Source organism: Silene latifolia, chromosome 2 (assembly GCF_048544455.1).
Source record: "Silene latifolia isolate original U9 population chromosome 2, ASM4854445v1, whole genome shotgun sequence".
Lineage (NCBI taxonomy): Eukaryota > Viridiplantae > Streptophyta > Magnoliopsida > Caryophyllales > Caryophyllaceae > Silene > Silene latifolia.
In genome coordinates, this window is record NC_133527.1 from 88751822 (window position 1) to 88770986 (window position 19165).

Here is a 19165-nt window from a genome sequence, read left to right on the forward strand (position 1 = left end):
GACACCCAATTAACCATAAGAGGGGCAAAGAGTCCAAACTTGCACACACATAAATGATCATACACACCCTAGCATATGAAAGACTACGCAAGAGCATATCCAACTGACAATCCAACAATATCTCCAATATCAATAATAATCCAAATTCCAGCTAGCCAACAGTACCATAATCCATGAGAACAAGCTAAAATGACAGAGAGGCAACAAGAATCAAGCATAAGGCATCCAAAGCATCCAACAACCAACATGTGAAATGATAATTACAAATATCAAGGCATAACATAAAACATCCAATAACAACCAATCTCACCTCAAAGACAAACCCTCGACCCGAGTCCCGCGATGGGTCATCGGTCAAATCGAGGCTGACCGGTTTAAACCTAGTTTGACCAAACTCGTTCGGTCAATCTGGCCCAGCTCAGAGTCTTGGCCTACTTTGGCCCAAATCACAAAATTCATCACAATATCATTCTCATACCATTTCCAATTTCTATCATGTGAAAAACTATTAACATAAGAAAATATATTCCAACTTACAAAATAACTAATTCCACAAAATTCTCGCATAATAAAATAGCATAAATAACCATCTCACGCAAGGGTAAACTTTTCAATTAATTTTTAATCGATAAAATGACGCCATTTACTCATACGGACTCCGAATTGAGTGATTCAAGTGGCTAAACCACCTAATTTTTCAATGCCGTTCAATCTGTCATGTTTTTGGAAACATTGGAAACCATCTCGGTCTGGTACTGACGCGTTCCAGCCAAAACACGGACTTGTCACAACACATAATTCCTCATCCAAATTTGTTCCAAACAATAATATACAAATGAGTAACATAAATTAAACATAAGCATACTCATCTTACTCCATTCATTCATTTATCAATAAGATCGTCTCAAACAACAACAAACAACAACAAACAACAAATACAACTACTAATGTGACATTAATTCGTCGAGTAACTCGGAATAGTTACCTTAAGCTAGCAAAGAGACAAGTAATAACTTGAGAAAGCTTCTAAAACTCAAAATTACTCTTCATCTTCAACAACATATGAGTCACCTAACTCATCTTCAAATTCTTCACCTATAAGAACAACAAAAACACAATTATTAAGCTTTAAATTCGAAACCCTAAAAGATGAGTCTTAAAACAAAATTGGGGGAAATGAAAATAAAGCTTAGTAGTAGATGAGGATTGAAGAAAGGATTCCAAATATATAATTTTTATGAGATTTGGTGGAGAAATGAAGGATTTATGAAAGATTTAGGGATTGTAAGGAGGTTATTTTGATAGATTTTTGGTGTTTGATGAAAGGAAGAGAGAGAGTGAATTATGGAGGAAATGAAAGATGAAGAGGAGACCCATGGAGGATGGAGGGTGCATGGTTTGGGGTAGGGTGTTTGGGTGAGTTTCAATTGTTTACGTTTTGGTTCGTTTCGACGGAAATTAGAAATATTAGTCGAACGCGATTTTCGAGAATATTAAATTTCCTAAACACGATTTTACTAAATTATTAAGTACTCATATGCCCAATATCAAAACTCGTTTACCCAACGACCGTAAGAAATGGGAAAATCCCAATTTTACGACTTTTATCCGAAATCTATTTTATCAAAGGAAAAGGTTTAAATATAGTTTAAATCACTTTTAAACATTTCTAAACTATCAAAAATAATTACATTTCTTCAAAATAAAATAAGATTATATTTTATCAAATAAATTTTATTTCAAATAAATTAATATTAAATTAAAATAGATTAAAATATTACTTTTAAAATATAATAAAGGTCTTCAAATTTACGGGGTGTTACAATCATCCCTCCTTTTAAGAAGTTTCGTCCTCGAAACTTGCAAGTAGAAAACGAAAATATAATAAGGACGAACTCAATTTTCCAAGGGCGAAAATCAAAACATTCAAAACAAATTGGAATTTCAAAAGATGATCCTTCAAAAGGGCTTAAGAAAACTTTCAAAAGCACGATGTCCATATTAAGGGAATGAGAGAACTGTTGATGCATGCAAGCGCGCTATCATTCCGAATCAAGGACAAATCAAAATACGAAATCATTCGCCGATAAGTGCAGAACTAGCTATCAGACGTCTCCAATAACGAATCCTGACAACGAATCAACGCCAAACAAAATGAAAACGAAAGGTCAAATGCAATTATTATAGAAAAATGTTAAATCATTTTTCAAACTTACCAGAAGTCAAGTTTTCCAAATATAATACAAATTTTAAAAATGAATCGAAAAGTTAACTCACATTGATCCGAAATTACACAAAACGAGAAATAGCTTAGGTATCAAATCGAACACCAAGGTTGAAACAGAATGAGAAATCATTTTCAAATGTTATAGAAAGAGGTCAATTTGTAGATTTAACTCCAAATTTAAAATAATGAACCAAAAGTTTACTCAAACTAGATAGAATCTATGCAAGATGGAAAATAATTCGGGAACGAGAAGTGCAAGTCGCGATAGGGAACTCACACCCAACAGACAAGAAGGAATTGAACTCTTAAAGGTGGAATTTTGGGATGAAGTCAATAAAGATGTCAACGAACAAGAAGCTTTACTCAAAAGGTCAAATGAGTTCCAAAAAGGCGAACTCAACGGAACAAGCCAGAATAGCAAGAATGACAATTGTCGGAGATCGAAATTAGGAAGATCGGTACATCGAGAAAGGTTACTCACTCAATTTTCCAACCACAGAGTCATCCTACTAGGTCCTCCGAACATCAACAGGGCAACAACCAGAGGCCACACTAATCCAAAGAGCCATCTGAACCACTCATCGACAAGTCTACTTATAAGCTAATCCTTGAGACAATCCTATCCTCTACAATTATAACTTAACAATTTCCCAATCAAAATGTTTCCACCAATATCCTCCACCGAACAAAATCAAAATCCAAAGTCGAAACTAGTAACAATATTATACCCTTACCAAGATTCAATATTCCCAAACGCATTCATGCTTGAAACCAACACACAAGCAACAAGTTGAACTATCCAATCCATAATTAGCACTAACTATAAGATAAATGGGTTCATCACACAAATCATCTGATCGGTTTACTCAAGATTCACTATCCTACTTCCCAATAATATTCTAATTCCAATAGAAAGATTCCTTAAAGGATTAAATATAAGGTCCAAACTTACAATAACATTCCACAAACTTAGCTATCGATCCCCAATACCGTAAAGTAAGGCTCAAATAACAAACGAACAATCCCCGAACGAACAATGCCCAAAACAAATCAAAAATAACCATAGAAATACTCCACCAAGGTAAACTAATCCCATTAGTCTCATCATCAAATCGAAACCAAAGTGAGTCTTATACCACCAAATCACGCGAACCTCAATTTGCAAGGAGACTACAACATTGCCATCATAAGAATTCCATCAAAAATCTAACTCTCATATCACATGGTCAAATACAGACACCAGCTCCTACACCAATTCCCGACAAAAATCAAAATACAAAAATCCTCAAATCACATCCCACTAACTCTGTAAACATGGTCAACAAGGTACCAACTATACTAAAGAGATAAGGAGTGATAACGGGATAGAGAAACGGTAAAATATTTTCGAAGGGTGCATGAGCATGACAAGTTAGGAAACTAAGGAGTCGGACCGTAAAGATAACGGTTGACAGAAATAAGAGGTACTCGAGTTAAGAAGATATCTCGGGCAAGGAGAAGATACGTAAGCTTCGGCATAAAAACAGGGTTCAACGAACGCTAAAGAGAAGGAGAGGAGAACAGAAGCGGCATAATGAAACGGTTACCGCTTAACCAAACACTCCTCAAAGCTTATGATCGCTATGATAAGGTTACATCACTAAGGTGCTCAACAAAGCCTCAAAAGTCTACCAAATCATAGGACTAACAAGGACTCCACAATGGTAGGTATTCCTCAACTCAATTGGTTCCAAGAGCCAAAATCAATTCACCACACAAATTCATTTGTTACCATCCAAGTCCCAAAGTATCTCCTTTACAATTCTCTTCATCGAACTTCACTTGCTATGTCATCCCCAAGTACCATGGCTTGTTTACACTATCATCTCACCACTTCGTACTTCTAGTCTCCGATACCATAAATTAGAATCGCATCTTTGAACTCACGAACTACATCGAACAACTTTCCACCAAAATTCCCAAATTCAGATATGATTAATAAGGTCAACCACGTGTTCTCAAATTTCAAAAGGTCAACAAGGGCTACTCTATACTAGATTTGGTGAACTCAAAAGGTTTAACAAATTAACTAATTCCAAAGTACGATACCAATCCATTAAGCAACGTCAATGTCCTATTGTATTCCTTTCAAGGCCTACAAAGATTGGGGCTAACTATCATTCCTTTAATTCTCCACAAGAAACATCGAGACTCTCAAATGAAGTAGCTTAGGTTCATTCCAACTTATGTGCTAAGGTAGTACCCATGCGCAATCACCTATAACAAACAAGCTCTCAATAGACATAAATCCCAAGGTGTTTCTCAACTCACTAGGCCCTCACATCAAGCACAACTAACAAGACTAACCAAAGGATCCCAAGTTATCTTCTCATATACAACTCAAACCTTAAACAATCAATTTCTCAACTCGTTCACGCCCTCCAATGATACATTCACTCACCCCAAGGTACGAGGCTCAGTTAAAAACATTCTCTCAAAACCGGGTTCTCTTGAACAGGGGGACTATCCCGCGGAATAAAAGGAAGGTGTCCACAAGGACTCTTATTATAAGAAGAAAACGAACCAAGGATGAATCGGGAGAAAGAATAGAAGAGTAGTTACCAAGGCGAGAGAAGAGGAATTAGAAAGACGAATAAACAAAGAGATTGAAAGATTAAGGTAAGGTACACTGAATACGAAAAGAAATATCGAGAAAGTGGAAGCATTCTTCATTTGGCATAACCAATCTTCAACATTCGGCAACGGACACTCAATCTTGGTCACCAACGAGTAAGATCACGGTCATAGCTTCAACGGCACGAAAATTAATAACTAACCATTAACAAACCTAGCTTGTAAGATTGCATTATCTACGTTTCTTGGAGGGGCCATCTTGCAAAAGAGAACATTGGTTAGCACCTAACAAATAGCAATCACAAAGAGACTACAACATAAGGTCCTAAGTCTACCCATCCTACCCATCTCTCAAGTTTATTATTTTAAGGTCAAGTTATTTATATTGGGGGTGCACAAACGTGCGCCGGGAGCAAATAGGCTCTGATACCAACCGTGACACCCTCATTTATTGCGGAAAAGTAAACACGTAATTCTAGATAAAAACTGCATGGATATGTTTGTAATAGGTTCATTTGGGTAAAACCCTGTAATTTTTAAAACCGAAAACGGAACCTGAACCTGTTATAAAAATATCCACATGGGAAGGTGTCAAACATGCAAGGTCTAAAATGAATCTCATAAATAAAACATCACTAAAGTCGCGAAACAAAGTTATACAACCTAAATATGAAAAAGGGAGACATATATCCCTAAAAAGTATATGACATAAAAAGTGTTTAAGGGTCACAATAAAATAAAGCCAATCTAGATCCCAAGGTTACATCGCTCGCTAGCTCGTCCATGTACCCCATATATGCATCACCTACCTGTCAATCGCATTTTATACAAATACGAAAGCCACAGTCAGTGGGGAGTAACTCCGAGTTCTCCCAGCCACGAAATGTCATAATTAATATAACATGTAAACATAAGAATATGAATATGAATAACACATAGCCTTAGCATACAGATGCTCGACAATCGTACTCATCATGTGAACAACAATATAACAACACATAGTCCTAGCATATGAATACTAGACCGACTCATACTACACTATCATATGAATCATATAAAATCTAGGAATCCAAACTCTATCAACCATAGCCGGCATGCATCTCACCTTCTATGATTCATAGAATCATCAACAAGAAAGGACAATATATCTAGAGACAGGCATAAGTTCCTAGTACAGTCAATAGTCACTCTGTAACTCGAGTCTATACCATGAGGTAAGGTAAACACCCTAGTCCTAAACCTGTGCAGACCTAGCGACATGCGGAAAGTACCGCATCCAAGACCCATGATCACACACATGAGTTGTAACATTCCGTTTGATGTTATGAGTATCTTGATATTGGATTATCAAGTGGATGATATTTTACGGAGCTAGCAGCGTTTGCGTTGGTAGTGTATGGAGTTATGATCGAGAGAGATATAATGGAGTTGGTACGATATCGTGAGCCATGTTGTGGAAGTAGGAATAGTTGGTGGAGTTGGGGTTACGAGTTCGTGTTTGGTCGGTTGGGGGTTTTGTTTTGAGTTCTTAGTTGGTTGTTGTGTCTTGATCGAGTTAGTATGTTTGTTTTTAGGTATGGGTTGAACTTTGGGGATGAAGTTCTTTTTAAGAAGGGAAGACTGTAATCCTACGATTTTATGAGTCTCTGGGTACTCTATCGAGTAGGCCTTACTCTTTCGAGTAAGGGTGTGTTATGTTTTAAAATAGTTTCTGACCTGTTGGGTACTCGATTGAGTAGCCTTGGTACTCGATCGAGTAAGCGGCACTCGATCGAGTAAGTTAGTTACTCGATCGAGTAAGTATGTTTTACGGGGTTGTTTTGACGTGTATTTGCTAATAATGCGAGTTTGATATAAAAGGTTTCCGTCAGTTTATTTCATCATTTTTAACCTTTCTAAACCTTTCAAAAGAAAAAGGAGTTACGTAATTCTCTCTCGTCGCGTTGTTGGCAAATCCTCAAGGCTAGGAGTGTCGGATCATCTTGTTCTTTACATCATAGTGTTCCTTGCGTCAAGGGTAAGATCTACATACTAATTTTATAGTATTTAGTTAACTTTGTTTAAACCCTAATTTTGGGATTTTGGGATTTGTGTTAGTTTTATGATTGTTAGTAATTATGTGATTATATGTTAGGAGGAGGATTCGTAGAAGAGGAATTTTGATACAGCTGTTGAGACCGTCTGATTGTGTTGCTGTGCCAGGTAGGGTTTACCTACTCAGTATTAGTCCCATAATGTGTTGTTGGTGTGTTGTGATTGTTGATTATTATCGTATTCGTATTGTGACGGTTGTTGGTTTTAATTGCTGGTTAATGGTTGTGACTGTTTGTCTCTGGTTCTCGAGATGCGTTCTCGGCTGAGTGGAGTCACTTGCGGGAGTGGCTTCACGCCCTAGTTTCGCCCTTCGTGGAACCCGCCACGGAAGGGGATGTGCACATTAATGGGACAGGGTTATCGCTCGGTAAGATGAGCGGGCCTTTGGTGGGAACGGATGCGGTCCCCCACTGGCAGGGCTGGTCAAGTGGACAGTCGGTGACGGAGATTGATTGGAGTGGGTGTGATTGTGTGTGTGACCGTGTGAGCTGCTTGTTTACTGTGTTGTTGGTTTATATAAATTGTGTGATTAGTAATAACCCCATTTAATGTTTTAAAAACTGTGGTGATCCATTCGCGGGTGGTGAGCAGTTATTGAGCAGGTATGATATGACGCGTCTGGGATAGCTGGGATGAGTTATCACGTGGCAGTTAGAAGTCTTCCGCTGTGTTAGACGATATTTTAAAGCTTTGATAGTTTTAGCAGTAGACCGTCTGAGAATCTTGTATTTCAGTTTTGGTTTTGGTTTTGGTTTTGATCATGTAATCACCTTAAACTATTTTGTTATTTAAATTATGTTTCTTCATTGTCATTTGATTATCATTGTCTCGGGTAACCGAGATGGTAGCACTTCCATGCCTTAAGTGGTCCTGGTAAGGCACTTGGAGTATGGGGGTGTTACCTGAGTACCCCTAAGGAGTCCACCAAAGGGTTGGCTAGTACTTAAGCTGACCACATACTTCTAAGAGTACGTCAGGAGGTCATGCCCTAACTTGGATATAAGCCCACCAAGCTAAGACACAAAGGCTATTAAGCTGTGAACATACACTCGTCAAAGACTATAAGGGCCTATCTATGACGAAGGCCGAAATACTCACCTAGGACCTAGTCCCAGCTTGAATACTTTAGCCCACACCACACAAGACAAGTAGGAGACCCAATTAACCATAAGAGGGGCAAAGAGTCCAAACTTGCACACACACAAATGATCATACACACCCTAGCATATGAAAGACTACGCAAGGGCATATTCAGCTGACAATCCAACAATATCTCTAATATGAATAATAATCCAAATTCCAGCTAACGAACAGTACCATAATCCATGAGAACAAGCTAAAATGACAGAGAGGCAACAAGACTCAAGCATAAGGCATCCAAAGCATCCAACAACCAACATGTGAAATGATAATTACAAATATCAAGGCATAACATAAAACATCCAATAACAACCAATCTCACCTCAAAGACAAACCCTCCACCCGAGTCCCGCGACGGGTCATCGGTCAAATCGAGGCTGACCGGTTTAAACCTAGTTTGACCAAACTCGTTCGGTCAATCTGCCCACTTTCGAGTCTTGGCCTACTTTGGCCCAAATCACAAAATTCATCACAATATCATTCTCATACCATTTCCAATTTCTATCATGTGAAAAACTATTAACATAAGGAAATATATTCCAACTTACAAAATAACTAATTCCACAAAATTCTCGCATAATAAAATAGCATAAATAACCGTCTCACACAAGGGTAAACTTTTCTATAAATTTTTAATCGATAAAACGACGCCATTTACTCATACGGACTCCGAATTGAGTGATTCAAGTGGCTAAACCACCTAATTTTTTCAATGCCGTTCAATCTGTCATATTTTTGGAAACATTGGAAACCGTCTCGGTCCGGTACTGACGCGTTCCAGCCAAAACACGGACTTGTCACAACACATAATTCCTCATCTAAATTTGTTCCAAACAATAATATATAAATGAGTAACATAAATTAAATATAAGCATACTCATCTTACTCCATTCATTCATTTATCAACAAGATCGTCTCAAACAACAACAAACAACAACAAACAACAAATACAACTACTAATGTGACATTAATTCGTCGAGTAACTCGGAATAGTTACCTTAAGCTAGCAAAGAGACAAGTAATAACTTGAGAAAGCTTCTAAAACCCAAAATTACTATTCATCTTCAACAACATATGAGTCACCTAACTCATCTTCAAATTCTTCACCTATAAGAACAACAAAAACACAATTATTAAGCTTTAAATTCGAAACCCTAAAAGATGAGTTTTAAAACAAAATTGGGGGAAATGAAAATAAAGCTTACTAGTAGAAGAGGATTGAAGAGAGGATTCCAAATATATAATTTTTATGAGATTTGGTGGAGAAATGAAGGATTTATGAAAGATTTAGGGATTGTAAGGAGGTTATTTTGATAGATTTTTGGTGTTTGATGAAAGGAAGAGAGAGAGTGAATTATGGAGGAAATGAAAGATGAAGAGGAGACCCATGGAGGATGGAGGGTGCATGGTTTGGGGTAGGGTGTTTGGGTGAGTTTCAATTGTTTACGTTTTGGTTCGTTTCGACGGAAATTAGAAATATTAGTCGAACGCGATTTTCGAGAATATTAAATTTCTTAAACACGATTTTACTAAATTATTAAGTACTCATATGCCCAATATCAAAACTCGTTTACCCAACGACCGTAAGAAATGGGAAAATCCCAATTTTACGACTTTTATCCGAAATCTATTTTATCAAAGGAAAAGGTTTAAATATAGTTTAAATCACTTTTAAACATTTCTAAACTATCAAAAATAATTACATTTCTTCAAAATAAAATAAGATTATATTTTATCAAATGGAGGATATGAAAGGAAGAGAGAGAGAGAGTGAATTATGGAGGAAATGAAAGATGAAGAGGAGACCCATGGAGGATGGAGGGTGCATGGTTTGGGGTAGGGTGTTTGGGTGAATTTCAATTGTTTACGTTTTGGTTCGTTTCGACGGAAATTAAAAATATTAGTCGAACGCGATTTTCGAGAATATTAAATTTCTTAAACACGATTTTACTAAAAGATTAAGTACTCATATGCCTAATATCAAAACTCGTTTACCCAACGACCGTAAGAAATGGGAAAATCCCAATTTTACGACTTTTATCCGAAATCTATTTTATCAAAGGAAAAGGTTTAAATATAGTTTAAATCACTTTTAAACATTTCTAAACTATCAAAAATAATTACATTTCTTCAAAATAAAATAAGATTATATTTTATCAAATAAATTTTATTTCAAATAAATTAATAATATATTAAAATATTACTTTTAAAATATAATAAAGGTCTTCAAATTTACGGGGTGTTACACTTGATCCTAAGATTGAGGAGTGGAGAGATGGAGTAGAGAAAGGGACAGTGTCACGGTTCTCTATTCATACGGATGAGAGTGTTCGGTTTCATGGGAGATGGTGTGTTCCTAATGATGAGGAGTTGAAAAAAGATAATCATGACAGAGGCTCATTGCACACCGTATTTGGTACACCCTGGTGGTGACAAGTTGTATAAATATTTGAAAAAGACTTTCTGGTGGCATGGGATGAAGAAGGAAACAGTTGAGTTTGTGGCTCGATGTTTGACATGTCAGAGAGTCAAGAGAGAGCAGCGACGACCACAAGGTAAGAATGGGTCTCTTAAGGTACCTGAGTGGAAATGGGAATCTATCTCTATGGATTTTATAGTGGGTTTACCGAGGAGTCAACAGGGTAACAACATGATATGTGTAATAGTTAACTGTTTGACTAAGTCGGCTCACTTTATTCCGATGAGGGATACTTGGACCAAGATACATATAGATTTGGGTTATAGAAAGCATGTGGTTCAGTTACATGGGGTGCCTAAGGATATTGTATCTGATCGAGATGCGAGATTCATATCATGGTTTTGGCGAGAGTTGCAGGATCTGATGGGAACTACCTTGAGGATGAGTACTGCTTTTCATCTTGCGACAGATGGGCAGACAGAGAGAACTATCAAGACCTTGGAGGATATGTTGACGGCTTGTGTGATGGAGTTTGGTTATAGCTGGGAGGATAGGTTGGATCTGATTGAGATATCTTATAACAACATCTACCACATGAGTATTGGGATGGCACCGTTTGAGGCTTTGTATTGGAGGAGGTGTAGGAGTCCGATTTGCTGGGATGATAGAGTTGAGGCAGTGGTTTTAGGACCATAGATGGTACAGGAGATGATAGAACAGGTTAAGCTGATTAGGGAAAAGATGAAAGCGGCCCAGGATCGACAAAAGAGTTATGCAGACCTACATCATCGTGACATAGAGTTTCAGGTTAGGGATAAGGTTCTTCTGAAAGTGTCTCCTATGCGCGGGGTTATGAGGTTTGGTAAGAAAGGGAAGTTGAGCCAGAAGTTCATCAAGCCATATGAGATTTTTGATCGTGAGGGAGAGGTTGCTTACCGGTTAGCGTTACTGATGTGAATATTATTTGCGCACAATTAGTCCCCTAATTGAGCCTAGTTTGCATACTATTATAACATTCCATAAACATTTTATCCGTCAAATGCTTTCTATTTTGCTTTCCTAGTGCATTTCGTATGTTTTGTAGGAAGGAAGATAATTAGGCGGAAATTCCCGTCTATTATGCATATTTGGAAGCTTTTTGATGATATTGGATGGACTAGTATGAAGAGGAAGGCAAGAATGATGACCAAGGATGTAGGAATAAAGAGTATATAGAAGGATCATAGGCTTAAGAGCAAAGATGACGAGAAGGAAGTCATTGCAAGAAGAAATTGCTCGGAACCAAAACAAGGGTTGCTCCTTTGGCTCTAAAAGTATTCTAGATGAAACATCGACAAATCAAGTAATCTTGGCTTTTGAATCACTCCAATAGGAGTCTGGATGAGAAAATGACATCCGTTTTACAATCCGACCTCAAACAGAGAAGCTGTCCGCCAATCCGCCTGTCCCGAGACTCAAGGACGCTCGTCCCCTAAGACAAGACGCCCCCCCCCCCCCCCCACCAGGACGCTCGACTTGAAGCCTTGTGATCCGAGCGTCCCGTGCTCACGACGCTCGTCTTGAGGCCTTGTGATCCGAGCGTCCCGAGACCAATCCGCTCGGATTCCTCTCCAGTGCCAACCGTCCCTCGGCCTAGACGCTCGGGATGAGCATATTTTTTGGAGACCACCAAAAGGAGACTAGCATCTCTCTTCGAGAGGAGCATTTCCTCAACTCAACAATTAGCATTGTTATTTACTAATCTACCCTTGCTTAACCTAATGATGCACTACTATATATACCCCATTTGTAATAATCAAACCATCAAGTTTCCTTAGATTAAATCAAGCTTTCTTAGATTAAATCAACTTTCCTTAGATTAAATTAGGAGTAGATTAGAATAGATTATCCTTTAATCTTTCAACAAAATTACGAATTAATCTTTCCTTAATTATTGTTCAAGTTTATTATTGAGTAATTCAAGTTTATTATTGGGTAATTAGAAGATCATTTGGGTTTATTGGAAGATTGACAACCTTCCATCAATCATCAAGTACTTCTATTATTCTTTGCATTATTATTTTGGAATCTCCAAAGGTATAAGTTAGGATTAATGGGTAATTAAGGGAAACCAACATGGGGATTGATTCATGCTTAATCTAATATGTTCACATAATTTATTTGCTTGCTTGTTGTGATTCCAACTTATGCACATGTTATGTTTGATGAAATGCTAAGCCTATGAATCCTTGCATTTTTACCCATCACCTATCTCTTCAGTGAGACTTGTAAGACATAAACTAACTCGAGTCTCATTAGACCATGCATAATGTTGAATAGGGAGGATTAAGTCGACTTGTAAGTGTTGTACAATCTGATCGATTCGTCTCCGGGACCCAAACCTTCTTAGGGATTGTAAGATATACACTAACTCGATCCCATCACAACAATAATTGCTTGCCTATAATTGAGAACATGTTTGTATGATCAACTCCCATGATTCCCCTATGAACCCATGACATCCTAGCACTTTTAATCATTTGTTTACATCCTTCCTTTTATTGCTCGTTTTACTTTATTGCTTGTATTAGTCTAGAATACAACTACAAACCCAAGTAAATTGTGACACTAGCATAAATTGAGATAGATAGACTTAGAACCCAAAGCACACCGTCCCATGGATCGACCTCAACTTACCGCTAACTAGTTTTTTGTTGAGAATATAAATGTGTTTGATTGGATGTGTGACGATCAACTCTTGTCCCATCAAAATGGCGCCGTTGCCGGGGACGGTGTTTTGTGATTAAGTTCTTACTTGTTTGTCTATTTTAATTGTGCTTTAAGCTTGAGGAACTTGTTCCTCAAGGTTCGTTTTACCATTTTCTTGTAGTTTCCTTATTTGTAGTTGTATCTTTATCTTAGCTATAATGATGACCCAAGACTTGACTTATGGAGTATGTGGTGGATCTTTTGAGTATGACTATGGGTATGGGGAGTTTGAGGAGCAAGTAAACACAAACCTACCTTACTACTCATACAATGAAAATCCTAACTACTACCCCAACTTTTCCCACCAAAATCTCCACATCCATTATCCACAACAACCACCTACCCAAAACTCACTTTACAATCAATTCCAAATGCCACAATATGAGCACTTTCACACATACCCACAACAAGAAGATGAACCCATTCAAAATGTGATTCTCCAAATGATGGGAAATCAGCCAAACTTCTTCAAACAAATGCTAGAAGAAAGCCAAAAGAGGGACAATGTTCTGCAAGGCATTGTTACCCAAGGTGAGGAATTGGAGATTCAAATTGCCCAAATGAAAGAATCCCAAACAATCACTCCCCACCATTCCTTGGACATTGATCATGAATGCGAGTTTGAAGGAGTTACCTTTGATGAGAAATGGGAAGAGCCAATCTCTTTGAGCTCTTATGAGTATGAAAGTGTGGTATTTGATGAGGAAGATATGAGGTTGAGTAAGCCAAATACTCTTAAACTTTGTGAGTGTGAGGGCGTGTCCTTTGATGTGAATATTGAGATGGTGGAGGAAGAATTATTGAGGAAGAATGAAGCCCCCATTTATGATTCATATGAAGATAGTAATGATGATAAGGCCATAAAATAGGCTTATGAAGAATACGTGTCTTATAAGGACCTTTGGAATAGGGGAGAAGAATGGACTTGTGATATCACCTTGCTTGAGGAGCCTATCCTTGAGAAGTTTGAGGTATGCTTCCGTGAGGAAGATGAATGTCTCTTTCCTATTGACCATGAATATCTTTTAGCACCCACCATGGAGCCAATGATTGTTGGAGATGATATGATGGACCTTCTTCAAAAAGTCAAAACATCATACAAAGGGTACTTGGTGGAAAAGCTCAAGAACAAACTTGAAAATGAACTTGCTTGTGTAAATTTGGCACCCACAACATCAATTTCTAAGGTATCCGGTCATCAATGTTATGAGAATTCTCCTTCTACTCTTGAAGGATTGATAAATCCGAATGCTATCATCATCACAAAAATTGAAGAAGAAGTTGGTGAGTGGAAGTCTCCGGACGAATATGAACCACACTTCATACCTTATGTTGACAAGAATCATGGGCCTATTGGTTTGAAGCATTGCAAAGGATCAAGTGCTAAGGGTATGGTGAAGAAGAGAATAAGTGACAAGCCCCCTTGGCCAAGCTTCATCTTGAATTGGAACAAACCGTATTCATGCTTATTTGAGGATTGTGCTCAAGCCTTTGACCGGTTATTGAGAGCATTAAGCAACATGGACAAGATCAATAACCATGGCAACAAGGAATGAGTTTGGTGGAGTCCTCCCTCAAACCACCATTTGTAAGATACCCTTTACTTTGACTTTGCATTACATTTACACTTGCATTTAGTTATATACATATACATTTAGCTTGCATTTGTATTATATTTCATATTGCATTTACATTAGTTAGTTCATATAGTATAGTTGCATTGTAATATTGTTGGAGTTAGTGTCCTCCACAATAGTGCGTTTACATAATAAATCTCATTAAAGGAATATTATCAGATATTTAATTATTTGATCCTCGTCAGTTGATTAACGTAAATCGATAACGGTTGGCTGACTAGAGTTTGACGTTATTGTTGTGAGACGGCGGTAATCAACTGACCCCTTTCGGGCACACCTATAGGAACGAACCCCTATTGACAACTAATTAATTGTATGAGATACAATTTATTTAGTCCCTTGATTTATAGACTAAAAGGTTAGTCAATTATTTTTAGAGAGATTTCGAGTTGCGAACTCGAGGCGCAACAGTTATTATTTAATTATGCGATAATTGAATAATAAATTTTGAGAGACGGGTTTTAGTTAATTAATTGTTAATTCACTAAAATCGTACTAATTGATTAATGTGATTAATATTAGTACGTAAAATAATATGTGTAGCGGTATACGTATATTTATGGAGCGATTTAGACGAAATTAATTGGAAGCATTTAAACATGAAACGATGTTTAAATAAAATTTACACGTATTTGTGCGACAAATATAAGAACCGATATGGACCCGTAAATGGGCAATTGGACCGTGTAAAATAGAGTGGTGTGGATGATTACAAACATAATCATTTCACCTTACTTTATATTCTTCCATAAGTTATCTTTTGTCATATGATCATGTGCATGTGATAAAGAGATTGGACAAAATTGAAACAAGTTCACTCCTACACACTACCTACTCCACCCGTCCTCTTCCCCTCCATATAGACCAACATATTGTTCTTTTATTTACACTTCACTTGTACACTATTTTGCATGTGAATAAAAACTTGTTGGTCTTTCTCTCTAAAAACCAATAAAATCATTTACTAAGTTGTTGGTAAAATAAATATAATTACTAAGATTGTTAGTAATATTCACATATTATCAAGGGTGAATTTTACAAGTATCTAGTTAATACTTGTAAGATTATTTTGGGTATTTGTTCTTGGGTGCACATTGATTGAAGATCTTCTCTTTGAAGATTTGCGAGGAGGATCATCCTTTTGTTTGAAGCTTAATAACAATCAAGGTAGGAGATCTTGATTGTGCCCATATTACCATAAATATCAATGTAAGGAAATTGTTTTTCCTTAATCTTTAATTTTATGCTTTTATATTTGCATGCATGTTACATAGATCACCAAAATGATAAATTATGAGATAATTTAATTTTTATTAGAGAGTCTAATATGGATCTATGATCTTTCAAATATATCTCACATGACTCATATAGTTAGTTGCATATAGATTAGAATTCATGCATAGTCACTAATGGCCAAACCTATTCATTTCTACATAGTTGTGAGAAGTTGTTACAGTAATTTTGATCTTGTTTTAAGATGAGGCATCGGTAGTCATAGTCATGGCAAGTGATTCGTGGAACATGTGTTGTAATGATCTGAAAGCGGCAGGTGGTTCATAATCTTTTGTTAAGATAGTGAGTGCAGGGTATTGGGATTTGGTGTCATGTTAAGTTATGTATGAGTTTTGTGGTAATGAAAGAAAAGAACTTGAGGAGCTAGTGTGAGTGTACGTAACAAGTGTGGATCGTGAGTTATGCTTTTGATGATGGGAGTTTTATATAGTTAATATAGAGAGGTATGTCGTATTGCGGCAATGTGGAAAAGTTGAAGTTTTGGGTTAAGCTAAAGATTTTGAGGTACAGGTTAGGGGTGTGACGAGTGAATTGAAGTATGAGAATTGTTTAAGTAAGAGAGCCTTGGATATATGCATGGCGAGTGCTTAGAGTATAGGTGGTTATCTATGACATGTGATGGTGATGAGAATAATGAGAAGATATAACTAAGGATATAGTATTAGTGAGTTACGAGGACGTAACATTTATCTTAAGAGGAGTAGGAGGCGATAAAAGAGATTTTGATAGTTGTGCATATGGTAGTATATTCACTGTAGAGTGTTGGTGTAGCATAAAGAATGAAGTTGTATATTTTGTGGTTGATGTTGTTAAAAGGCCATGGCCGTGCTTGTAGTAGTGTGATGTTTAGGAGTGTGAGAATATTTTACTAGTGTTGACAGTTGGATGATGAGGTTATGAGTGTGAGTAAACTTCGAGGACGAAGTTCCTTTTAAGGGTGGTAGAATGTAACATTCCGTTTGATGTCTATGAGTGTCTTGATTTTGGATTTGGTAGTGGATGATATATTATGGAGCTACCAGCGTTAGAGGATCGTAGTTGGTAGTGTATGAAGTTAGTGTCAGGAGAGTTTATGATGTAGTTGATACGACATCGTGAGCGATGTGGGGAGGTAGGAATAGTTCTTAGTAGCTTTGTTGCATCTTGACCAAGTTAGTATGTTTGTTTTTATGTATGGGTTGAACTTCGGGGACGAAGTTCTTTTTAAGGAAGGAAGACTGTAATACTACGGTTTTATGAGTCTCTGGGTACTCTATCGAGTAGGCCTTACTCTGTCGAGTAAGGGTGAGTTGCGGTTTAAAATAGTTTCTGACCTGTAGGGTACTCGATCGAGTAGCCTTCGTACTCCATCGAGTAGGCGGCACTCGATTGAGTACGTCAGTTACTCGATCGAGTAAGTGTGTTTTACTGGGTTGTTTTGTCGGGTTTTCCTAATAACGCGAGTTTAATATAAAAGGTTTCCGTCAGTTTCTTTAATCACTTTTATCCTTTCTAAACCTTTCAAAAGAAAAAGGAGTTACGTAGTTCTCTCTCGTTGCGTTGTTGTCAAATCCCCAAGGCTAGGAGTGTCGAATCATCTCGTTCTTTGCATCATAGTGTTCCTTGCGTCAAGGGTAAGATCTACATACCAATTTTATAGTATTTCGTTAAGTTTCGTTAAACCCTAATTTTGGGATTGGGGGTTTTATATGTTTATGTTGATGTGGTAGTGATTGTATGATTATGTGTATAGGAGAAGGGTTCGTAGAGGAAAGGTTTTGAGACAGCTGCTAGATCGTCTGATGTTTATGTTACATTTCAGGTAGGGTTTCCCTACTCAGTATTAGTCCCATAATGCATTGTTGGTGTTGTGTAATTGTTGATTATTATCATATTGGTTTTATGACGGTTGTTGATTGATTGATGTTGATGGTTGTGATTGTTTGTCTCTGGTTCTCGAGATGCGTTCTCGGCTGAGTGGAGTCACTTGCGGGAGTGGATTCACGCCCTAGTTTCGCCCTCCGTGGAACCCGCCACGGGAGGGGATGTGCACATTAATGGGACAGGGTTATCGCTCGGTATGATGAGCGGGGATTTGGTGGGTACTGGCTGCGTCCCCCACCGGCGGGCTGGTCTAGTGGACAATCGGTGACGGAGATTGATTGGTGTGGGTGATTGTGTGTGACTGTTTGAGCTGTGTTGTTGTTTCTTTATCTTTTTTGGTTATATAAATTGTGTGATTAGTACTGACCCCGTTTAATGTTTTAAAAACATTGGTGATCCATTCGGGGGTGGTGAGCAGTTATTGAGAAGGAATGATATGACGCGTATGGGATGGCTGGGATGAGTCATCACGTGGCAGTTAGAAGTCTTCCGCTGTGTCAGACGGTGTTTTGTAGCTTTGATAGTTTTAGCAAAGAGATGATGAGAACCTTGTATTTCAGTTATCGCTTTTTGGTTTTGATCATGTAATCACTTAAACTATGTTTACTTTTAAAGTACGTTTCTTTATTGTCTTATGATTATCATTGCCTCGGGTAACCGAGATGGTAGCACTTCCATGCCTTAAGAGGTCCTAGTAAAGCACTTGGAGTATGGGGGTGTTACAAAATGGTATCAGAGCAACGATCCTGAAACCTGTAACCAACGAATCCAATGAACATAGGGAGTCAATTAAAATGAACCCGGGGTAGAAGTTGTAGGAGCTAATGCAAAGACTTGGGAGACATCCTAAAGTCGCAAACTCGCCCTACAATTTTGAACCGGTCACCATGGGATATGAGTCGGGATCGCTATGTGTTTATCTTGTGAATTGTGTATCTATATAGTGATGTGTGACATGAATCAGTGGGTGTACGTATGTGGATAATGGGGAATGTGTAGAAAAGATGGTGATGATGTGATTTCGTATGTTGTTGATTGAAAGCATGTTGCATGATAGTTGGTTTACAATGTTGGTGGGAACTGTTAGAAAAGTGTATGAGAATGATGAGTAATGTGGTGGAAAAAGGAAGT